The following is a 19,466-nucleotide window of genomic DNA, read 5'->3' as shown; positions in this document are numbered from 1 at the left end:
GGTTTCCCTCGAGAGTACTCCGACTCCTCATGGTTCTCCGAGGGCCAGCTCTGAGGTGCCGCCATCCAGCCCTTCAAGAACTTTGCACCGTATCAAGCGCTTGGGCGAGCTTCCCTCCTCGTCCACCGGTGGGTCGTCCGGTAAGGCCGACGCTTCCCAGAGCGAGCCGAGCGGCCAAAATTTAATTAAAATCGTTTTGCGCCTTCCTTCAGAGGCGTACATGGCTGCTGCTGATCGGCCTGTGGTCCCCGAGCAACAGATTACCTTGACAGACCCTCTGGCCCAAGCTTGGGTGGACGCTCGGCGTCGAATAGCCAAGATGACTCCCGGGCAGCTCGGCGACAGCAATCTACAACAGGCCACCGGGGTATGCTCTGTTTCTTTGTTTACGTATTTAAATTATGTTTTTAACCTGCCCACATTTGCTAGCAGAACTGGGTGGAGCAGATCGCCATTAGCGATCGATTGGCCGAACTGGAGGACAAGTTGAAAAAATAAAAAGCTGCGGGGGGTGCCGGGCCGTCGACGGCCGATCTGGAGAAGGCCAAGAAACTACTGGATGCCGAACGGAAAAGGGCTTCCGATCTGGCGAGCAAGGTCGTTCGGCTTGAAACGATGATCAAGCAACGAGATAAGGAGATCAAAACGGCGACCACTCGGAAGCAACAGGCCATCAATGATATGGACCACATGAAGGTGGAGATCAGGGGGCTGGAACAATGCATCAAAGATTTGGACGCCCTGCTAGCCACCGAGAAGGAGAGCCGCTCGGCCGATCTCCAAAGATTTGATGGAGATTTGAAGGATCTTCAGGCCGCCAGCGACGCTGCCACGCCGCGCTCAAAGAATATAAAGAGGGGGAGTCGGCTCGCTCCGAAGAAGGGAGGAAGGCGTTCCTCCGCTCGGAAGACTTCGGAGAGAAGTTTACCGACAAGATATCCCTCACTTTCGAGGAGGCGATCAAGGCGGCGGTGGGCTATCTGAAGACCAAAGGCCACCTGCCTGCCGAGCTGACCATCCCCCCCGAGGACCTCGCGAGCGTGATGGACGCCATCCCCGACGCTCTTTTTGATTTTGATGTGTGAGGAGCGTTTTTATGAACTTTTTTGTATTCCCTTCGTTCGGCTCAACTTATCTCTGTAATGACTTATTTGATTCACCTAATGAGTAATAGATGACCTTCTGCACCTTTCACTTCTGTTTTAGCAAGGCATTTTTCCGTTGTCACGCCAAAGTGTTCTTTATATCCTTTCCGCTCGGCACCACGCTTCTGTCCGGCTCAATTCGATCGTCTTAATGACATCTATCATGCGACCGCGCAGCTGCTAGGCTTTCGAACGTAAACGCTCGGCATTTACAAGCTAATATCCCTAACTTCCCCTGACCCACCTTTTCTTTGTGCCTTACCCCCAAAGGGTTTTTCCGTACATTTTTGATAAGCGAGCCGCTCAGCCGTATAACCAAGCTATCGTTGATTGCATCATGTGACTGGCTATCCGCTCGGACGTTTTTAGGCGCCGACTCGTCTCTCGATATTTATCGTCGGAGCTCGACGGTCTTCCACTCGGACGTTTATAGACGCCGGCTCGTCTCTCGATTTTTAACGTCGGAGCTCGACGGTCTTCCGCTCGGACATTTATAGACGCCGGCTCGTCTCTCGATATTTAACGTCGGAGCTCGACGGTCTTCCGCTCGGACGTTTATAGACGCCAGCTCGTCTCTCGATTTTTAACGTCGGAGCTCGACGGTCTTCCGCTTGGACATTTATAGACGCCGGCTCGTCTCTCGATATTTAACGTCGGAGCTCGGCGGTCTTCCGCCCGGACGCTATAGACGCCGCCTCGTCTCTCGATATTTAACGCCGAGCTCGGCGGTCTTCCGCCCGACATTTATAGACGTCGGCTCGTCTCTCGATTTTAACGGGAGCTCGGCGGTCTTCCGCTAGGACATTTATAGACGCCGGCTCGTCTCGATATTTAACGTCCGGAGCTCGATGGTCTTCCGCTCGGCTTATAGACGCCGGCTTGTCTCTCGATATTTAACGCCGGAGCTCGGCGGTCTTCCGCCGACATTTATAGACGCGGCTGCCTCGATATTTAACGCGGGCTCGGCGGTCTTCCTTCGGACGCTTATAGACGCCGGCCCGTCTCTCGATATTTAACGTTGGAGCTCGACGGCCTTCCGCTCGGACGTTTATAGACGCCGGCTCGTCTCTCGATATTTAACGTCGGAGCTCGACGGTCTTCCGCTCGGACGTTTATAGACGCCGGCTCGTCTCTCGATATTTAACGTCGGAGCTCGACGGTCTTCCGCTCGGACATTTATAGACGCCGGCTCGTCTCTCGATATTTAACGTCGGAGCTCGACGGTCTTCCGCTCGGATGTTTATAGACGCCGGCTCGTCTCTCGATATTTAACGTCGGAGCTCGACGGTCTTCCTGGTTAACTTTTAATTGATTATATATGCCTTGCCGAGGGGCGAAGGATCTTCGATATCGAGCGTGCGGCTCGTTTAATATACCTCCGGCCTAATGGTCCGGGGCCTTCAATATAGAGCCTTTGGCTCGGATACAATTCCCCATGCCGAACGGCGCGGGGTCTTCATCCTCGAGCATTCGTCTCGTATATTTATATGCCCCGACCGAACGGCACGAGGTCTTCACGTAGTAATCCGTTCGGTGGAGGATGCTCAATGTGCTTTCATCTTTTTGCTTCCTGCATTACAAGTACACAGGCGACTAGCATATACACAAAAATGAATTACATTCGTGCACCTTTCATCCAGCTCGATAAGGCTGGAGATGATTTGCACTCCACGGTCGATCTAGCTGCCGCCCGGCTTTATCCTCCAAATAATATGCGCCCGAGTGGAGCTTTTCAATAACTTTGAAGGGGCCCGCCCACGGTGCCTCCAGTTTGCCAACATCGCTGACCGGCTTGACTTTCTTCCAGACGAGATCGCCGACCTGAAATGATCTGGGGATTACGCGGCGGTTGTAATTTTGCTTCATCCGTTGTCGGTACGCCATCAGCCGGACGGACGCCTTGGCTCTTTCTTCTTCGACCAGATCCAGCTCCACGTTCCTCCTCTCGACGTTGCCCTCGTCATAACTTTGGATCCGAGCGGATTCGACTCCGACTTCAACAGGAATGACCGCTTCGCCGCCATACACCAAGTGGAAAGGCATGACGCCAGTCCCTTCCTTTGGAGCCGTTCGGATGGCCCATAAGACGCCCGGCACTTCATTTGGCCAACTTCCTCCCAAATGGTCGAGCCGAGCGCACAAAATACGAAGAATTTCCCGATTGGCCACTTCGGCTTGACCGTTGCTTTGGGGATAAGCCACTGACGTGAAGTGTTGCTCGATGCCGTAGCTTTTGCACCAATCCTCTAGCATCTTCCCTGTGAATTGCCGCCCATTGTCTGAGACCAAGCGGCGAGGGATGCCGAACCGACAGATGATGTGTTGCCAGATAAATTTTTTGACCATCTGTTCGGTGATCTTGGCTAGCGGCTCGGCCTCCACCCACTTGGAGAAATAATCAACCGCCACTAGCAAAAATTTTCGCTGCCCGGTCGCCATCGGGAATGGACCAACAATATCCATTCCCCATTGATCGAACGGACATGAAACCGTTGATGCCTTCATTTCTTCCGCCGGTCGGTGGTTGAAGTTATGGTACTTTTGGCATGAAAGGCACATTGACACTGTCCGATCGGCATCTGCTTGTAAAGTCGGCCAAAAGTATCCAGCTAGCAGGATCTTCTTAGCTAGTGCTCGTCCGCCCGGATGTCCTCCGCACGATCCTTGATGTACTTCTTGGAGGATGTAAGCCGAGTCCTCCGAGCTCACGTATTTCAACAACGGGCGTGAGAAAGCCTTTTTATAAAGCTGATCGCCGATGAGTGTGAACCGACCGGCTCTCCTCCTTAGCAGCTGGGCTTCATATTCATTGGATGGTGTGGCGCCCGAGCGGAGGAACTCTATGATGGGCGTCCGCCAGTCGCTTGGAAATGTGAGGCCTTCCATCCGGTCGACGTGTGCCACCAACAGTACTTTTTCAATTGGCTGCTGAATGGCGACCGGCGTTATTGAGCTCGCGAGCTTGGCTAGCTCATCGGCCGCTTGATTTTCTGCTCTGGGTATCTTCTGAACAACAACTTCTCGAAAATCAGCTTTGAGCTTCTCGAAGGCTTCAGCGTAAAGCTTGAGCCGAGCACTATTGATTTCGAAGGTACCAGAGAGCTGCTGAGCGGCCAACTGCGAGTCCGAGTGGAGTGTTACCCGACCGGCTCCCACATGCCGGGCGGCCTGCAAGCCAGCTATGAGGGCCTCATACTCCGCCTCATTGTTGGTAGCTTTATAATCCAGTCGGACGGATAGGTGCATCTTTTCTTCTTGTGGGGAGAGCAGCAATATTCCGATTCCGCTTCCGAGCCGAGTGGACGACCCATCCACATATATTCTCCACATAGCTTCCGGCTCCGGCCTTTGGACCTCAGTCACAAAATCGGCCAAGGATTGTGCTTTGATCGTCGAGCGGGGCTGGTATTGGATATCAAATTCACTTAACTTCGTCGTCCATTTAATGAGTCGTCCGGATGCCTCCGGATTTAGTAGGACACTTCCGAGCGGGCTGTTGGTTTTGACAATAATGGTATGCGCCAGGAAATATGGACGAAGGCGTTGAGCGGCGAGGACCAGAGCGAAAGCTAGCTTTTTGAGCCCAGTGTAGCGAGATTCAGCATCTTTTAAAATGTGACTAAGGAAATACACAGGCTCCTCTCCGCTCGCCCTCACTAATGCTGAGCCGATTGCCTATTCGGTCGAGGATAGATAAATACAAAGTGGCTCACCAATAGTCGGCTTGGCTAATACCGGGAGCGAATTCAGATATGCCTTCAAATCTTCGAACGCCCAGTCGCATTCTTCGTCCCAGTAAAATTTTGTAGCTTTGCGTAAGATCTTGAAAAAAGGAAGGCTCCGGTCGGCCGTTTTGGAGATGAATCTGGATAGAGCGGTTATCCGACCGGTCAAACGTTGTACTTCCCTTGTATTTCTTGGGGGCGGCATGTCTTGTAGGGCTTTCACCTTGCTGGGATTTGCTTCGATTCCCCGCTCGGTCACTATGTACCCCAGAAAACGCCCCCCTTTTGCTCCGAACAGGTACTTCTGGGGATTTAGCTTGACTCCATGTTTGCGCAGCGTTCGGAAGGTTTCCTCCATGTCTTTGAAGAGATCTGCCGCTCGGACGGATTTTATGAGAATGTCGTCCACATAAACTTCTAGGTTCCGCCCGATCTGCTCTCTGAACACTTTATTCATTAAACGCTGATATGTGGCTCCCGCGTTTTTTAATCCAAACGGCATCACATTATAGCAATAAGTGCCGTCGGTCGTGATCTTCACGGGCGAGCGGCACTTGGTGATAGCCCTGGTAGGCGTCGAGCATACAGATTAATTCGCAGCCGGCCGTAGAGTCCACCAGCTGGTCTATCCGGGGCAGAGGATAAAAATCTTTCGGGCAAGCTTTGTTGAGATCCCGAAAATCTATGCACACTCTCCATTTGTTGCCCGGTTTGGAGACTAATACTACGTTCGCCAGCCAGCTCGGGAACTGAACCTCGCGTATATGGCCGGCTTCCAGAAGCTTCTCCACCTCCGCCCGGATGATGACGTTCTGCTCGGCGCTGAAATCTCTTTTTCTCTGCTTTACCGGCCGAGCGTCCGGTCGGACATGTAACTCGTGCTGCGCTATGCTCGGCGAAATTCCGGGCAGCTCATGTGTCGACCAGACGAAGACATCATGATTTCGTCGGAGGCATTGGGTCAGCTCTTCTTTCTGCTTCTCCTCCAGATCGGACGCAATAAAAGTTGTGGCCTCCGATCGGGATGGGTGAATCTGCACTTCCTCTTTTTCTTCATAAATTAAAGAGGGTGGCTTTTCGGTGATGGCATTTACCTCGATCCGGGGCACCTTCCGAGCGGAATTGGCTTCTGTTCGGACCATCTCGATGTAGCATCACCGAGCTGCTAACTGATCTCCTCGTACCTCTCCCACTTTTCCCTCCACGGGGAACTTGATCTTCTGATGGAAGGTTGAGACGACCGCTCGGAATTCGCTGAGCGCCGGTCGTCCCAGAATGACGTTGTAGGACGAGGGAGAGTCGACCACCACAAAGTTTGTTGTCCTTGTCCTCCTGAGCGGCTCTTCTCCCAACGAGGTAGCCAGCCGGATCTGTCCGACCGGCTGAACTGCGTTACCCGTAAACCCGTAGAGCGGAGTTGTCATGGGTAACAGCTCGGCTCGATCAATTTACAGCTGATCGAACGCCTTCTTGAATAAGATGTTGACTGAGCTCCCTGTGTCAACAAATACGCGGTGAATTGTGTAATTGGCTATTACCGCTTTGATGAGCAGAGCATCGTCGTGGGGTACTTCAACTCCTTCCAAGTCCCCTGGCCCGAAACTGATTTCCGGTCCGCTCGCCCGTTCTTGGCTACAGCCAACGGCATGGATTTGGAGCTGCCGGACGCTCGCCTTTCTTGCTCTATTAGAGTCTCCTCCGGTCGGCCCGCCAGCAATAACGTTGATCTCGCCTCGGGAGGTATTGCTTTTATTTTCCTCTTCCCGCGCGGACGGTCGAGACCGTTCTCTAGACGCTCGGCAATTCTCCTGCCTTGGGGATCGGTGCCGGTCGGGAGTCTGTTGCTGTCGTCTATCAGCTCGCGTTCGATCGGTTTCATGAATTCTCTATCGCCTGTCGACTGAGGGAGACCGTCGTCCGGCATTCCGGGGTACGGGATGAGACACGAAGGGAAGACTTCGACAATCCCTTGTGTTGTGCGTATCCGTTCGGTGGAAGGAGCAGAACATAGGGGTCCATTTCTTCTTTGGCTTTGGCCGAGCGGCAGCTACCTCTTGCACGTGGGATCGGACATGGGGGGCTCTGATTGCTTCGGCCCTCGGTCCTCTGGGTGGCTGATGAGCGGCATGTTGTTTCTGCTCGGACGGAGGGGGCCGCTCGGCTGAAATTTCTTTTTTCCTGGCCGCTTGTGCCTCTTCCACGTTGATGTATTCGTTCGCCCAGTGTAGCATGTGATCATAGTCTCGGGGCGGCTTTCGGATGAGCGATCGGAAGAAATCCCCATCCACCAGGCCTTGTGTGAAGCCGTTCATCATGGTTTCTGAGGTGGCCGTTGGGATGTCCATCGCCACTTGGTTGAACCGCTGGATGTAAGCTCGAAGTGATTCACGGGCTTCTTGCTTGATGGCGAACAGGCTCACGCTCGTTTTCTGGTAGCGTCGACTGCTCGCAAAATGGTGGAGGAAGACCGTTCGGAAATCTTTGAAGCTTGTGATGGATCCGTCCGGCAATCTCCGAAACCACCGTTGAGCCGAGCCCGAGAGAGTGGTAAGAAAAACTCGGCACTTTACTCCATCTGTGTATTGATGGAGAGTAGCTGTGTTATCGAACTTACCCAGATGATCATCCGGGTCGGTTGTCCCATTGTACTCGCCGATCGTCGGAGGCGCGTAGTGCTTTGGCAGAGGGTCTCGTAGGATAGCCTCTGAAAATTGGCGATTGATCCGCTCGGGCGATACGTCCGCTCGGGGGGCTTTCCCCTTTCTGTTATCTCGTCTAGGCATTTCATCCGAAGAAGATCCCCTATCCCGGTGGGCTGCCACGGCTTCAGGGGTGCGGAACAGAGCCCGATGAAATGCGACGGTGGCAGGTGGTGCTTCCGCTCGGCCGCCAGACGCTGAAGTTGCTTGCTGCTCCGGCCGCTCGGCTGCTGCCTTCTGTTTTTGCTCCACAAGCTTGGCGGCCCTTATCTCGATCAGAGCGTCGAGTTCCTCAGTCGAAAGTGTCACCGCGTGTTGTCGTCCAGCCTCGTCCATTGTTTCCGATCGGATGCAGGAGCGTTCCCACAGACGGCGCCAAATTGATCCTGTCCGAATCGCCGAACCAAGGGACGCTGGGCACGTGGCGCTCTCCTAGTCGATGGCACAGGCCTCCGAAGCTCCGGCGATCCTGCACAGAAGTCGGGCCGGGAAGGGGTTCCCGGCGGCGACCCTCCGACGCTCAAGTCAGGTAAGTAGTGGAAAAAGGAGCTCCCAAGCTTGTAGAATGCGTACCTCCGGCGAAGTCTACGGTTCTTTATATAGGGCGATGAAAAAGCTCCTACACGCCTATCGAGGCGCGTGCGTATCCGCAGCCCATGCCTCGGTGTGTGCCTGTCAGAAAACTTACCTGACGCCATACTGCAACAGTCTCATCGCGCCTTCGATGGGACAACAAGACATCCCGTTGTCAGACTAGGAGTATGGCTTAGTCATGTGACTTGACGGCTATCAGGAGATGTTCCTGTTCTCCTTTACCGCCGGCCGGGGCTTACGTCCGGACGGCCGGATGGAGAACATCGTCCGGACGGCCTTCATCCCCTACGCCGGCCGGACGGCACGCCCCTCACATCTCGCCTGTCGCTTGTGCTGAGATGCCGGGGAGACTTCCAGGCGAGTGACTTCCTCTCGGCTCTGAGGCATTGTTTCATTGAGCGTCGGAACCCCAACCCGGTCAGGGCGCCTTTTACTACTGAATGTCCATTGGTCGGCCGATCGGCCCTATCCATTTCTTCAAAGTCCGGTCGGCTCACCCTTCTCCGGCGGGCTACTTGGCCATTTGACCTCCACGTGGCGTTGACCCCTCGTTAGGGGGTCCCGGGCTCTTGCCACCGGATCAATATACTATTTCTATATTCTCTCATCACACTTTCTCTCTTTTCATTCTCTCTCATCATCCTCTCTCATTACAGCCGAGGTAAATGTCTCCCTTATGCGCTAATCACTATTCCAAAGCCTAGTAGTCACTCGTGATTTACCTCCTCCGTGTTGGTCTTGGGATGGGTTGACGAGGGCGCTAGGAGCGAGCGTAGTCGTCTTTTGCCACCATTCTTTCTCTCATCACACTCTTTTTCCTTATTTTTTTCATCACACTTTCTCTCTCGTCATATTTTTTCTCTTCTCAATATCTCTCATCGCACACACTCTCTCCTCTTTTTCTCTAATCATGGGGTTATCTGGAGCGGTTAGTGCGTAGAAGCTTGCCACTTGAGAGCGTGAGTTCAAACCGCGAGGTAGTCAGGGCATAATTCCCTGGTCCCTGTGCACCTCTTCCCACTGCGCACTAACTTCTCCAGCTACCGTGATTTACCTCTCTCGTGAAGACCTTGGGCGTGATGCGGCGGGGGCGCTGGGGGCGAGCGATATCGCCTTTTGCCACATTTTCTTTTTTCATTCTCTCCCATTATATTTTCTCTCTCATCACATTTTCTCTCTCCTTATCCTCTCTCATTTGCTCTTTCCCATCACACTCTTTTTTCATTTTCTCTCGTCACACCTTTCCTCTCTTCATTATTTCCCATCACATTTTCTCTCTTATCATTCTCTCTCATTATATTTTTCTTCCATTCAAATTTTTTTTCTTATTTAATTTTTTTCTCATATTTTCTTCTAAACATAAAATAATTAATTTATTCTGATAAAAAATATTCAACTAATTAAATATTATTTTTAAAAATAATATTTATACTCGTATCTATTCTTATTTTATAATATTATAATCCTTCTTCTTTTTTTTTTAACGCCACCTCCTGAAAGTGTCAAATGGTTTTGCTCCGTCTCTTTTAGCATTGCTGCTGATTGACGTGAGCTTGAGCATATTTGACATAGAAGTCTGTAATATATGCTTAAATTCTGAACTACGCAAAGTTGCCATGTGGATGTGATCCACCACCCAAATCTCTGCGTGATGAAATCCATGAGTGGAGTCACTGTTTCTGTTCGTGATATTGCGGTTTGGCTATGGAGCCTTTTGCATGCGCCAGTTCCAGTGACTGAATCGGCGGAACTGACAGTGTTGAGTAGAATCTCTGCTGGAGAAGCAGCTCAGGTCACACGTTGCTACCTGTTGAGTGGCTTGTCACATACGAACGCTTACCTACTGTTGTTGTTGTTTTAGAATTTTAGGACATAATTATAATTATAATTATAATTATTTAATATCATCAATTAAATAAGTGATTTAATATCATCAAATTTATAATTAAGGAATATGATTTAAAGATTTAATTATTATGAATAAATTAATATGAATACCATGTGTAATTTTTAATTTATTGAGGGGGTAAATTAAAAATAGATAAATTTATGTTTCTATAAATAAGGATTATGATCCCAGTTTATAAATGACTCTTTTGTTTTATTTACTCATCGATAAAACTCTCTTGATACTAAGAAAGATCTACAAGTTGAAGATCTTGCACAAAATCAATTGCATACTATGTATTCTGGTACGCTTCAATAATTTTATCTATTCCATTTATAATTTTTAAGAATTGAATAGAATGTATAAGTTTTGTGTTGAGATTACTCAACTTATTTTTTCTTTCAATTGGTATCAGAACCTTCTATTCCAAATTCTGAAGGAAAATTTTTATTTTGGGTATAAAATTTTATTTTTGTGCAATCTCAATTTTGGTTCATGATATATCATGTTGTGATTTTATTCATCGTGATTTTCTGCATTGTTCTGTGTCACAATCGGTTGGAAAAATTTACGACAACATCGCAAATTCCACCGGAGAAGGAAAGCGTCATGGGAGGTTACTTGCAACCGATATCCTAGGCTGGCGACGACATCCAAGATAATAGGCAACATGCTAAACGTCGCTTCTCGTGTTTTCTGCTCATCGCGAGCAAGCGCAGATGGCCAACATTGGGCCACCGACGACAACGTCATGTTGGAGGTAGTTTTCCGAGATAGGATGGCGAGTTGGTTGTGACTGAGTTGTTTCTGTGCAAGCAGACTCCAGCAATTTTATTGCCCGGTGCTCCGACATTGGAAAGGGCTGGCAACTATCCCGGTATACCGTCGGTTAGCTATCGTGATCGACAACTACGATTGTGGCGGTTCGTGCTGCATGGAGGGGCGTGGATGATGTACAGTTGCATAGTTTCGAAATTTCCAAAAGCCACGTACGTGGAATGTGGAGTGAGGCAAACGTGGAATGTGGAGTGAGGCAACGTTTGGGAAGAAACTGTTTTTGCCAAATTTCATAAAAAATTTTATTTTGATATTAAAAAAAAAATTGGTGCGTTTTTTTCCGGAGGGAATCAAAATATTATAAACTAATTTAATTAAGGAAATAAATTATCTTATCCATCTCCTTAAATTGGTAAAATAATTGTCCTTACATTATCCCTTTAAAGATAATCCATTAAATTTATTATTTAGATAAAATAATGAAAATTATTTTATAATATAATTTAATTGGATTATAAGGGTTCTAAATATCTATTATTTTAAATTAAATTAATTTGAATTATATGTCACCAAAGTGATCTCTATTATTTGAATTTAATTTTATTTAAAATATTAAGATATTATTAAAGTATTAAATAAAGTGTAAATGTGTATATTTATGTGAGCATTAATCGACCCAAACGAAGATTTATACTTAACAAAATATACATTTACTTGTGATAATAAACAAGTAACAATTATCAGGTTTTATTTATTATGTTTCATGCATATAATAAATCGATTCAAAGATAGGTTTATTATTTATCATACATTATTGTTAGTATTTGATTATTACAACAAAAGTACCGTTTGCAAATAATATTACTGTCCAAAGATTTAATATTGTTATTGCACTAGGTATCTTTAGATGAGATTTATCATTTATTTTAATCAATTCAAAATGGTCATGTTATTTATGTTATAATTCTTGTGTTCTCTTTTCAACAAGTGTTGCCACTATTTCTGCAAACTTAAGTTCAGTGCCGATCCTTAATGGTACAGATTTTAAGGATTAGAATGAGAACATTTTAATTGTTCTTGGCTGCGTTGATCTAGATCTTGCGCTTAGGACAGAGCAACCCACTTCTCTTACAGATACTAGTTCCTCTGAACTGAGGGCTAAATATGAGAAGTGGGATCGCTCTAACCGCATGAGTCTTATGATCATCAAATGCGGCATACCTGAGACTTTTATAGGTGCAGTGTCTAATAGTGTCATCAAAGCTAAAGAATATCTCGATGAAATTAAAAAGCGCTTTGCCAAAAACGATAAGGAGGAAACAAGCACAATTCTGAAGAGCTTGATTTCCATGAAGTATATAGGCAAGGGAAATATTCGGGAATATATTATGGAAATGTCCCACCTTGCATCAAAATCGAAGGCACTTAGTCTTGAATTGTCGGATGACATGCTTGTGCATTTAGTCTTATTTCTCTTCCGAACCAGTTTAGTCAGTTTCAGATCAATTATAACTGTCAAAGGGAGAAATGGACTCTTAATGAGCTCATTTCATACTGTGTTCAAGAGGAAGAGAGGTTGAAGCAAATCAAGGCTGAAAGTGCCTATTTGGCAAGCACTCTTAAAGATAAGGGCAAGAAAAGAAAGAATGAGGCTGCTAAAGGTCCTTATGTGAAGAAACAAAAGCAAGATACTGACAAGAAATGTTGTTTCTTCTGTAACAAGCCTAATCATGTCAAGAAAGAATGTCCTAAGTACCATGCATGGCGTGCGAAAAAGGGTATATTTTTCAATTTGGTTTATTCTGAAGTAAATTTAGCTTCAGTACCTCGAAACACTTGGTGGTTAGATTCTGGTGCTACTACTAACATCAGTGTTTCAATGCAGGGTTGCCTGAGCTACCGAAAGTCAACTGATGCTGAAAGATTCATTTATGTGGGTGATGGCAAGTTGGTTGAGGTGGAAGCAATAGGGCAATTTAGATTGTTATTAAACACTCACTACAAGAAAATTGGGATTCTACAACACTTAAACGACAACGCTTTTTAAAAAACGTTGTCTATTTTTTTTTTAACAACGCTTTTAGTGAAAAGCGTTGTCTATTTCATTATTTTCTTATTAATAGACAACGCTTTTCTAAAAATCGTTGTCTATTAGTGATTTTTACGGGTCAAAGACAACGCTTCGTAAAAAGCGTTGTCTATTAGCCTTTTTTTTAGTGTCTACGACAACGATTTTTAAAAAGCGTTGTCTATTGTCAAGTTATCATCTCAATCTTAAGTGATCTAGACCGCTTATCTCAAGATCTGACGGCTGGATCTTCATCCATCTTCATCACAATATGGGCGACCCAGTTAAAGGAGGAGAAAACTTTGTTTCCTTTTACCCATGCGACGACACAGTGCTTTCGCGACATCTCCTCTCGCGGGGCTAGGGCACGCGACCTCCCACCGTCGGCCGTCTCTTCTCAAGATCGGAGAGGATGAAGGACAGCATATTCTCGTCCAAAGGCCTCGCGCTCGCGTCTATCTCCGTCGCTGGAGGCTGCGGCGACGGCGTCGCAGGCACTGGTTTCCTCATCCACCGTAACCTCCTCCTCACAACGCATGCCTGTCTCCCTTCTGCTGCGGTGGCTGAGGCGGCCGAGATCCAACTCTTCCGTGGCTGCGCTGTTGGCCGCCTCGCCCCTCAGAGGTCAGTTGCTTCCTGCTTCATTACTGATTTTCCGCATTTGTTTCGAGATTCTCCTGCCTCCCTGTAACTCAGGGTTTGAATTAGAAATTTTGAAGTGTGGTGATTCGATTGTAGATCAATCTGGAAGTAGGTAAAAGCATGCCAATGGCGAGTGCAATTTGTCCCAGATCTGATGCTGTGTATATGAGAATACATAGTTCCTATATTGTTAAGATTTTTTTCCCACCTTTTATTTAGGGATTTAGCATTCTTCAAGCAACTGAAAACCTTTTTGTTTGAAAAATATGCATTCTTCATATGCTTCTTTTTGTGAAACTATCATAACTATAGAAAACCCAAATTGACCTCTTTCTGCATATTGAAACTAGAGATTTGACTATGTACGTAGACCCATATGACATTGAAGTGGCAAACAAAGATGGATATTTTTATGGGGTAGTTCTAAATCTCTCTCATTGAATTCTATACAAACTACAGCAGAGAGCTGGCGTCAGGTCATAGGTGTTCTAATGAACACAAAGTTTCAAGTCTATTTTAACATCAATCTCTGTCTCATTTAAATCCTACTTTGTTTCTTCACTTAATCATTCTTAGTATTCCCCGCACGCTCTCATTCACATGACATTAAAAATAAAACAAGTTTGTAGAGAATCTCAACTATTAAAGTACAGCATGGATGAGCTAAGAAGAGGAATAGTTAGTCTTCTGTAAATATAAACTAATATTTCTTTGCTATACAATAATTAATTCAGTAGAAAAAATATACAAAAATAATTGCATACAATAATTGCTAACACCAAGATGATATTAGGGTAATATGGAACATTGTGTGTACCTTCACTATGAGCCTATGGTGGTATTCCTACCTCCCCAGGACTTGTTACCTTGGTTTGTTTCTTTGTGCATTGAAGGTTCTGTTTCTAGGATGGGGGTGTTGGTCCACAAGTTATTTTATTGAAGGCTTACTTATAAAGGAGATGATGGATCAGGCCATTTAGTTAATGACTTCTTGGTGGATTATCACTATGATCCTTAGGAAGTTGTACCTATTGTTGTGGAAATAAAGCAAGTATTTAGTGATTCCCAGTAGGCAGCATAACATCAGATGAGTGTTTAAGACCTTATTTTAACCCACAATTCCTTTTCTTTTCATAGTCATTCCTTTATAACTTATATAAGCTTATGAACCTTTTACCTGGAAGCCTATCTTTTTTATTTTTGGTTGTAAATTATAAATATGATATGCTAGCACATCTATCCGATCACAGGCATTTCACAACAGTAAGGGATTCTCTTGGTCTGACATGATGTATCATTTGAGCTAAGCCTTTTTGAATATTGGCTAAATCTCGGATGGTATGTTATATCAGTTACCTCTACTCCAAGCAAGGTATGTATTTTTTATCACAAATTGCCTCAGCATTGTTTAACTTTTATGCTCACTCAAATTGCTAGATGCATTAAGCTATGCAATTTGAATGCAATTAGTTTAGTGTTCCTATGATGTTTGTTCTTTATTTGAATGCAATTAGTTTAGGTTTTGTTACATGCTCTAGTTTTTGTTTCACTAGATGTTTACTTGATGTGTTTTTACTTTCCATGCTCTAGGTTAGATTGGATCAAAAATCCAGACTACGAACAAGTGAGTTTCCTACTTTTCCTTGCAAATTGTTGATAGTTTGTCATTAGATGATTATCTCATCTGTAATAATTCTTTTAAGAATTCAGTCTGCTCAAATTCTTCTTATCTTGAATCTGTTAGTTCTTTTATTTTTCTAGAAGTTGTGTAAGCATGCTGAATTGGTTTATATTTTGAATCTTATTTTTTCTCCTATTTCATATTTCATGTCTATTATCTGATACTTGAATTTTCTTTGTTCATATATTCTTTGTTATCTTCTACTAAGAAAACAACGTTTTTTTATGCATTGTGAGACTTTACCATATGTTTAGAACAATTTGTATTGATGGATGCCTGGTGAGCATGGCTGGTGAATGTACTAGAATGTGTTTTATGCTATATGATTTGCCAAACAAAGAATGATATGCAATGAATGACAAATAATATAGTATGTAGATGTATCTTACTGTTGCTTTTTCAATAGACGAGGACTACTTATTATCTTGTCAAACATTTGACAATGAGAAGGAATTTCAGTAATGCAAGAAGAATATATCTATGTGATTTATAGCATTAATATGCATGTTAAAGAAATGTAGCCTGTAAAATATAAAACCAATCCAAGATATCATTCTAGGTTCTATGTATAGAATCATGTGTGGCTTTGGTTGCCTTTTTTCTTGTGCACTGATTTACCTGCCAAAGATCCATTTCTTTCTTCTGTCTTTCTCAATCCAAATTTTCTCATTGCTGTATGGTGTGAACTGTGACCTTTGTTTTCAACTTTAAGAGTGAAAATTTCTTTTGCATAATACTGATGGTATTGTTTTCTGTGACAGATACACAGTGGTAGGTGTTTTGTTCCAGTCTCAAGCCGACAATCCTTTTTGATCAGTATATCTAGTATAAGAAAGCATGCAGATCGTTGTCTTCGAGGTCGACTAGCTATTTTGTGCTTTTTTTTGTTTTAAATTCGAATGTCACTATCTACTTTGAAACAGAACTATTTAGTCTTTGTGTATAGTTGAATTCTCCTGTAAATACTAATACTTTGTAATTGAATTCTATTGTTTTGGTACGAGTTTGAAATCATTAGTTGAGCTAATTAATGTTATTTTATATGTCAAATTCAAATCTAGACATGGTAAAAGAAAATTAATAGTTTTGTAAATATAAAAAAATGATTTTGTAAATAGAATTTTTTTTATTTTAAAAAGATAACGCTTTTAAAGCGTTGCACAAGTGCTGTCTTTGCCAAAAACAACAACGCTTTTAAAGCGTTGCAAAGATGATGTTTTTGTAAAAAATACACAACGCTTTTAAAGCGTTGTCTTTGCTACAAACGATAACGCTTTAAAAGCGTTGTCGTTGAGCAGACTTTTAACAACAGTGTCTTTAACAACGCTTTTTTAGGCACAAAGACAACGCTTTAAAAGCGTTGTCTATTAGCTTTTTTCTTATGGTGACTGGTTATTATTTAGACTTAAAAGATACTTTTGTTGTACCGTCATTTAGACGGAATTTGGTTTCTGTTTCTCATTTGGACAAATTAGATTACTGTTGTTCGTTTGGAAACGGTCAGTTCAGTTTATCTATTAATTCTACTATTGTTGGAACCGGTTCACTTATAATTTATGACAATCTATATATGCTTGATATAAATGCTTCTTATATTGAAACCCTGAATGTGGAATCACATGGTACTAAGCGTAAATTTAAAAATGAAAACTCAGGTGCCTTATGGCACAAACGTTTATGACACATCTCTAGAAATAGAGTTGAACAACTTGTATCGGATGGAATTATACACTCCATTGATTTTACAGACCTAAGTGTTTGTGTTGAATGCATTAAGGGAAAACAAATCAAAAGAAAGAAAGAGGGTGCATATAGAGCTACAGAAGTATTAGAATTAATACATACAGATGTTTGTGGATCATTTCCAACACCTTCTTGGAATGGTCAATAATATTTTGTATCATTCATTGATGATTATTCTCGGTATGCATACCTATTTCTTATTTATGAGAAGGCTAAAACATTGAACGTTTTCAAATTATTTAAGGTTGAAGTTGAGAACCAACTAGACAAAAAAATTAAGAAAGTCAGATCTGATCGTGGTAGTGAATACTACGGTAGATATGACGATTCAGGTGAGCAACGTCCAGGACTTTTTGCTCAATACCTAGAGGAGTGTGGAATCGTCCCACAGTACACCATGCCAGGCTCACCAAGCATGAATGGTGTAGCTGAACAACGTAATCGAACTCTTAAGGATATGATAAGGAGTATGATTAGTCATTCAACCTTACCAATGTCACTCTGGGGAGAAGCATTAAAGACAGTAGCTTACATTCTAAATCGAGTACCCACTAAAGCAGCTACTAAAACACCTTTTGAGCTTTAGACAAGGCGAAAGCCAAGTCTCAAACATTTTCATATTTGGGGATGCCCAACTGAGGATAGACCGCATAGACCACATGAAAAGAAACTGGACTCCAGAACTGTAAGTAACTACTTTATTGGATATTCTGAGCGATCACGGGGCTATAAGTTTTATGATCCTAAAGTAAAGACCATCTTTGAGACGGGAACTGCAACGTTCTTTGAGAATATTGAGTTTGGGGGAAAAAGTAACTGACCTTGTCTTTGAGGAGGAATGGATTCCCACTACTCTTCAAGAGGAAATAGTTTATATTCCTATGATTGCTTCTAATAATGATCAGGATTTTATTCCTGTCAGTGATCAGGATGCAATACCAGAACAACAAGACATTGTTAATCAACTCCTAGAAGAACAAACTCAACAACCATAAGAACCAGTGGATGTAGAACAAGTGCCTTTACGAAGGTCCACTAGAGAAAGGAGGAGTGCTATTTCGGATGATTACATAGTACTATTTCAAGAACATGAGGAAAATGATGGTATGACAGAGGATGATCCGATCAACTTTCGTCAAGCCATGTAAGATTCAAATTCTCAAAAGTGGATTGAGGCAATGAATGAGGAGTATAAGTCAATGCAAGACAATAATATTTGGGAACTTGTCATATTACCATAATGTGTGAAACCCATTAGTTGTAAGTGGATTTTTAAAACCAAACGGGATTCAAATGGTAATGTGGAAAGATATAAAGCACGTCTTGTAGCTAAAGGCTATACTCAGAAATATGGGATTGACTTTAAAGAGACCTTTTCTCCAGTTTCAACGAAGGACTCTTTAAGGACAATCATGACACTTGTCGCACACTTCGATATGGAACTCCATCAGATGGATGTCAAAATAGCTTTTTTCAATGGAGATATTGAGGAAACAATCTATATGGTGCAACCAGAATACTTTGTATTAGGAGATCCAAAGAGTATGGTTTGTAAACTTAAGAAGTCCATCTATAGGTTAAAACAAGCATCTCATCAATGGTACTATAAATTTCATCAAATAATCATCTCATTTGGTTTTGAGGTAAATGTGGTAGATGATTGTGTGTATTATAAGTTCAGTGGGAGTAAGCATATCTTCCTGGTTCTATATGTTGATGACATTTTGCTTGCCACAAACGATATAGGTATGCTAAATGATACCAAGAGATTCTATCTAGATATTTTGAAATGAAAGATCTTGGTAACACATCTTTTGTATTAGGAATCCAAATACATCGAGATCGTTCTCAAGGTATTCTTGGATTATCGCAAAAGAACTATATCGATAAGGTGCTTAAAAGATTTGACATGCAAGATTACAAACCAAGTAATACCCCAGTCGCTAAAGGAGACAAGTTTAGTCTTAAACAATGCCCTAAAGGAAGCCTCGAGACTCAAGAAATGCAAAAGATTCCCTATGCTTCGGCTGTAGGAAGTCTTATGTATGCTCAAGTTTGTACGCATCCGGATATTACGTACATTGTTGGAGTATTGGGCAGATATTTAAACAACCCAGGAATGGATCATTGGAAAACAACAAAGAGGGTAATGAGATATTTAAAGAGAACAATTGATTATATGGTCACATATAAGAAGTCAGATACTCTTGAGATCATGAGATATTCTGACTCTGATTTTGCAGGATGCCAAGATAACATGAGATCCACTTCAGGCTATGTTTTTCTATTGGCCGGCGGAGCTATCTCTTGGAGAAGTGTCAAACAAGCATTAACAACTTCTTCCACCATGGCAGCAAAATTTATAGCATGTTACGTGACATCTAATCATGGAATATGACTGAAAAATTTTGTCACTGGGCTGCGTATTTTGGGAAAGGTTGAAAGACCACTGAAGTTATTTTGTGGCAATTGATCAGCTGTATTGTATTCTAACAACAATAGGA

This window comes from Zingiber officinale, chromosome 2B, assembly GCF_018446385.1.
Source record: "Zingiber officinale cultivar Zhangliang chromosome 2B, Zo_v1.1, whole genome shotgun sequence".
NCBI lineage: Eukaryota > Viridiplantae > Streptophyta > Magnoliopsida > Zingiberales > Zingiberaceae > Zingiber > Zingiber officinale.
This window is presented reverse-complemented; position numbering follows the sequence as displayed.